A 6,831-nucleotide genomic window follows, 5' to 3' on the forward strand; every position below is an offset into this window, starting at 1 on the left:
TCTGATAGTATGTCTTTCGTTTTCATAACGAAGCAGTTTAAAAATGTATGGGTCAAAATAACCCACATGGCGGTTCTAGGTATGCGTGAGCATTCGTGTCTGTCTCTCTCTTCCTGGTCTGACGTCACCACCAAGCCATCCTGCCACAAAAGGGGTGTGTTCAATAGGCAGAGCGTAACGTGATGCTTTCTATTGAACGACCTGCATGCCGAGAGCGCTGCGTAACAGTAACGAGGCAGGTTCAGCGCTGCCACGCTGGAGGTTCAAAATGGCCAACCTGCATTTTCACTGCGGTGGTTGCAGATTGATTTTTTTTCAAGTATGGATTTGTAAGACCAACACGTGTGATAAGTAAGGCTACGATTTTGTCACAGAGGTCACGGAAATCATGAATTTGAAAAAGTCAGTGAAATCTTGGAAATGGATGTAAAACACTTTTGATTAGGAGCTTTATTTCCTTAAAAAAATTCAGTATGTCATGCACAGAAAAAACAACTCTGCGAGTATCTGTGAATTGTTTGGTTGTGTGCACATTTACATGTAGCTATATGGGTCAGCGAATGAGAGAAGCAAGCATGTACATTAGTGACAGCTAAAATGCAAAAACAAATGTGAGTGAGCTGTTTTCTGTAAAGACAGAAGAACAAACACATCGGAGAACAGAAGTCTGCCAGCAGACAGGCTTATTTATAGCATGCAGTTTGTGTCAGAATTATTGAAAACTGACAGACGACAGCTTTGCTATTTGCTGTAGGACACACTGTGTCACAGCCCTTTTCGGTGCGCAAAGTGGTTGCAACTGTCGTTTAAACTTTAAATACAGACCGTATTCGTGAAATTGGGTACATTTAGTTACATTTAAGTAGATGTACCGAGTTTGTCGCAAGATTGTAGATTCTGTAATTCCGAGAAATTACCAGAAAATCTGAAATATCAGTTTTGTACTCTAACATTTAAACTGGTCAACAGTCAAAAGCAATATCCATTATATTTATTGGTTTTGGTGTACTATTTATAAGCTCTTGTGTAAGTTGATGTATGTTGTGTTATGTATGTTGAGCTAAAACTACATTATTTGGTGAACTTAATGTAAAGTCTTGCTTTTTGGTATGGTAAGTGAAGATTAGAAAAGGAAGCATGCAAGCACGCACTATTTATAACTTGACAAATCTGACTCGCGCCTCAAAATGTTAAACCAAAACAAATGTCAGTAACTTTATTAGAAAAATACAGTAGTAGAAATTAACTAATATATATATATATATATATATATATATATATATATATATATATATATATATATATATATATATATCTCTAGCTGCCCTTACCCTGTTTAACGGGACAAATTGCGGTCCCCACCTCAAAATTATTATTTAAAATATATATGTCACATTTTGTCATATGCAATATACACCTATTTCATAGCTGTTATCAATAAAATTAAAAAATGATCAAATTTGCGTTGTATTTTTCATGCAATGTTGGCATTTATGGGTCAATAACTACAAAAGTTAATTGTCCCCACATCCAACTCCTACACTTCTTTATCAAAATAAATGCATTTTTTGGAGTAACTCTGAAACAAGAAAGTATAATTTTCATAAACAATGTTTTATTATACAAAAATATTGTTATATATTATTATATAAAAGTATTTTTCAAAAAATATAAGAATATATATTTTTAAAAGTGTGCAAATTCCTGTCCCCATTTTTATATGTCACTACCGTGACAGTGTATTGCCCTCTAGTTCAAACATACGTTAGGCCATATAATTGGATAAGTCTCCACCCCCCTGAGTTAATACTTGGTGGAAGCACCTTTGGCAGCAATTACAGCTGTGAGTCTGTTGGGAAAGGTCTCTATCAACTTTGCACACCTAGATTTGGCAGTATTTGACCATTCTTCTTTATAAAACTGTTCAAGCTCTGTCAAGTTCCTTGAATAGCATTGATGGATAGCAATCTTCAAGTCATGCCACAAATTTTCGATTGGATTTAGGTCGGGGCTCTGACTGGGCCACTCAAGGACATTTACCTTTTTGTTCCTTAGCCACTCCAGTGTAGCTTTGGCTGTGTGCTTTGGGTCATTGTCATGCTGAAAGGTGAACTTCCGTCCCAGTTTCAGCTTTCTTGCAGAGAGCAGCGGGTTTTCCTCAAGGACTCTGTATTTTGCTCCATTCATTTTCCCTTCTATCCTGACAAGTGCCCCAGTCCCTGCTGATGAGAAACATCCCCATAATATGATTCTGCCACCACCATACTTCACAGTAGGGGTGGTGTTCTTTGGGTAATGCGCTGTGTTGGGATTGCACCAAAAAGTTCAATTTTAGTTTCGTTAGATCACAAAACATTTTGCCACTTGGCTACAGAATATCCTGAGTGTTTTTTTTTTTTTTTGCTACTTCAAATAGGATTCAAGGTGGGCTTTCTTATTGCTCCCTTCTTGCCACCCTACCTTCCTTCTTGCCACCCTACCATACTTTGACCAGTCTTGGCCATAAAAGCCTGTAGCTCTTGCAAAGTTGCCATTGGCCTCTTGGTAGCCTCTCTGATCAGTCTCGCTCGGTCATCCAGTTTGGAGGGACGGTCTGATCTAAGCAGGTACTTGGTGGTGCCATACACCTTCCACTTCTTAACTTGTTAAACCCCCAGCCTCCCACAGGCAATTTCTGCCTGGAGGGCTATGACCTTAAATAAATCACATTATCTTCCAAAGTATAGACAGCACAGGCATGGTTCAGGGCTTGAATTCAAGGTAACCCCCTGGCCATTAGGACTAAAACAGATTTGATATAAGTCTTACTCAGTACCACACTGGAGGGAGATAACCAGAAAAAAAAAGAAACACTTTTCATTTGTTTATATTCTACAGTCATTTTTTCACCTTGTAACACATGAAAAGAGCCAGATATTTTTCCAGTGCTTCCCCAACATGTCTACTACACTGGATAAAAATTTGATCAAATTCTACATGAGTTTTTACAAAGCTAGGCCCAAGGGTCCCCAAACCTCTCCAAAAATGAATATTGTGTAAATCTTTATGGCCAGTCATACACTAGTTTCTTTAACAAGATCGAAAAGGGAGGTTACCTTCTTGCACCTCACATGCTATACATTGCCACATGAATTAGATTTTGTAATCCTCTTTTTTACTTATTTGTCCAATATTTCATTCAAAAGGTGGCCTTTTTGGAGAGCTTTGGGGTTCCCCTAAATGTATCCATGATGAATATGCATGACAAATACTCTCAGTTCATATGCTACAACTGTCAGGCACATTGCTGTCACATAACTGTGTGTTTGTGCAAGAGAATGTTGCTACTGAGATTTTTTTATAGCTCTGAATTTTCAGAACCTGACTGTATTTTTGTTACTCACTTGCTTGAAAGTATGTAAATGTCAAGAAGCAAAATAATGAGGTTTTTTTCAAAATAAAGTGATTACACTCATTCAAGCACTGCTAACACGTGAACATGTGTTGATTATTGGATAAAGGCATCTGCTAAATGTCTACAATATTAATAATCGTCTTGACCGTGCTCCAAGGGATATTCAAGGCCTTTACTTTGAAATGCACTACCCAGCAGAGGGAACCTACAGGAACTGCTGAATTTATCCTGAAATCATGTGAATCACTACAATTTAACACAGGTGGAGGCCACTTAACTTGGTGTGTGATTTTGAAGGCGATTGGTTACACCTGAGCTAATTTAGGATTGCTATTACAAGGGGGATGGACACTTATCCAACCAAGCTATTTCAGTTTTTATTTTTCATGTGTAGCACCTTGTTCTACTCGTATTGAATAGGGCTTTTCAGAAAAAAAGATACTAGGAGCACCCTACTCACTTCTTGCAACTTGCCAGATGAGGGGTGACTGACTAGTTTTATTCAAACTTCAGCCTAACCCTTCACCCTGTAGGGCATGTGGGTCCTAAAATGTAAGTATTGCTGTAAGAACCTTAGGAACCAGTCATGGTCTTATTTGAAGTGATTTTTAAAACTCAAAAAGTAATGACTAAAGCTGTTGTTTACAATTTTAGAAAGGCAAACTATGAAGATATGAAACAGAGACTAACAGAAGTAAATTGGAGTAAAATAGAGAAAACATCACAACACAAAAGGATGGTTGTTTTTTAAAAATGTAGTGCTAGAGGTGTAAAACAATTACATCCCAAAAGTAGACAAATCAAATCTAAAACAAAATGATTTAATAGCTCAATTAAAAAAATATTCAGCAAAAAAAGGCACTTTACAGAGTGTTTAAAAGGGACCAAAAACAAAGTACACAGAAAGAGTACACGGAACTGCAAACGCAGAAGTGTTAAAGGGACTAGGAGCTCTACAATAAACAAATCCCCTGGGCCGGATGAGATCTTCCCAATAGTACTCAAAGAAATGAAAGAAGTTATTTACAAACCGCTAACCAAGATCATGCAACAGTTTCTTGAAACAGGGGTTGTACCGACAGACTGGGGAATTGCAAACATAATATGATCCACAAAAAGGGAGACAAAACTGAACCAGGTAACTACAGACCAATAAGCCTGACTTCTATTATATGCAGACTTATGGAAACTATAACAAGATCCAAAATGGAAAATTCCCTATATGGTAACAGGGTCCTGGGAGACAGTCAACATGGTTTTAAGAAAGGGAGATTGAGACGGATGGACGATGAAATGTTCCTTTTCTGTTTGAGTTGTTGTGGAAAGTCCTCTCTCTCTCTCTCTCTCTCTCTCTCTCTCTCTCTCTCTCTCTCTCTCTCTCTCTCTCTCTCTCTCTCTCTCTCTCTCTCTCTATATATATATATATATATATATATATATATATATATATATATATATGTATATATGTATGTATGTATATATTTAGAGTGGAAGTGAGTCGTTTTGAAAGGCTGGCAATAGAATGTATGCAAAGGTGAGGCAACACAAAGACAGACTGGCCTATAAAAATAAAGGAAAATGTACTAATCTGTATACAGGTTACATTACATGGATTAAGAAGTGCAAGATAAAGGTATAAAGGTTAATGTTTTTTAGTAATGGAGAGCTTGATACACAAATCCAGATGGGCCCATTTGGATTAAAAGAATAAAGTAATTGCTTCACAAAAAGGAGTCAAAGCGAGCACATAAAAGGGAAAAGGATTTACATGTTAACCTAATTGATTGATTGGGGGTACATTAGGTATAGAGAGTAATAGATTTGCAGATAAAGACACCACTGGTGAAGATGTTGATCTAATTGTGAAGTTTAATGTTATTAACAAGATATTTAATATAAAACACACTCATTGCTCACTGTTATTTCTTTATGTGGTCTATTTCATCTATATAGTTTTATTTTAAAATGTAACTATGATCTGTTTACACATAGATATAAATGTGATACTACCATCAGAAATGTTCTTGTAACAAATAGCTTGTAACACATAGTTTATGTCAGTATCATCAATGAGCGAACAGGCAGGACATTTCAATAGTTGTGGTTATAAAGGATCCCTGTTCTGCAGTTCTTATTTCAGGGCTAATCTGAGAGAAAGCAAGGTTAAAATGACTAACTACTCAATAGCATGGCCAGTGATAACTGGGCGATAGTCCAAATCTAATCAGGATCCTGTGGAGACACGAAATCGTGGTAATCAGTGTCATTAATCATTCTGGTGCCAGGACTTGGGTTCAGTCAATCTCCTCAGTAGTCAAGTCTGTTTATGAGTTGCTGTTTTGGTGAGCAGTAAAATTGATTTTTTCCTGTTCTGTCAAGGTCAAAAACAAACTTTGTAAAGGAAGGAAGAGTATTGTTGTCTAATCCAAAGATTGGGCCAGTTTTGCAAGGCCAGTTGCAGGTTTTTTCACCCCTCAGTTCTGCCTTGAGAAAAAGTTGCGAGTGAAATTTAAAACTGTACTTACAAATTTAAAAAAACACAGTACGTGTCCCCTGTACAGGTCCAAGTGGGGTGTTTTCCAAACGTGGTGTCTGCCTCGTGGGTTTGACCCCATGACCTGTCCCATAGCAGTTATACTGCAATTTGTGCAGGATCTATTCGACGAGGGGAAATCCCCCTCCACGTTAAAGGTCTGTCTGCAACTACTTCAGCTTGCCATGTCTCCTCAGGAGCTCACTTCTTGGCGGGGCAATTTTTGGAAGGGGTTTGGCGGCTTCGGCCACATATGAAGGACATTGTTTCTTGGATTGGGCCCTGGCATACTACATTGACAGGACGAAAAGTCGGAGGCAATCCGAACAATTTTTTATCTGCTATGGGGAGTAGTCCCAAGTCCCATGGTCAAGCCCTGTCTAAGCAGCCGCTGTCCAAGTGGATAGCAGACATGGTAAGGACTGCCTATGAGCTTGCCAATTTGCCCCCTCCAGAAAATCTCACTACCCATTCCACCAGGGGCATGGCAACATTGTCGGCATTATTCCAGGCTGCATCTGTGGGAGACATATGTTATATGATTATTTTTCACAAGTTTTTACAAAGGAGGATATGGACAACATGCCCCACATGTCATCCAGTTCCTGTCCAGTTTTAAATAACGTTAGCATAACTGAGGCAGAAGTGTTAAAGGGACTAGGAGCTCTTAAAATAAACAAATCCCCTGGGCCGGATGAGATCCTCCCAGTAGCACTCAAAGAAATGAAAGAAGTTATTTACAAACCGCTAACCAAGATCATGCAACAGTCTCTTGACACGGGTGGTACCGACAAAATGGAAAATTACAAACGTAATACTGATCCACAAAAAGGGAAACAAAACTGAACCAGGTAACTACAGACCAGTAAGCTTGACTTCTATTATATGCAAACTTATGGAAACT

The sequence above is a fragment of the Polyodon spathula genome, chromosome 3, assembly GCF_017654505.1.
Source record: "Polyodon spathula isolate WHYD16114869_AA chromosome 3, ASM1765450v1, whole genome shotgun sequence".
NCBI classification, from domain to species: domain Eukaryota; kingdom Metazoa; phylum Chordata; class Actinopteri; order Acipenseriformes; family Polyodontidae; genus Polyodon; species Polyodon spathula.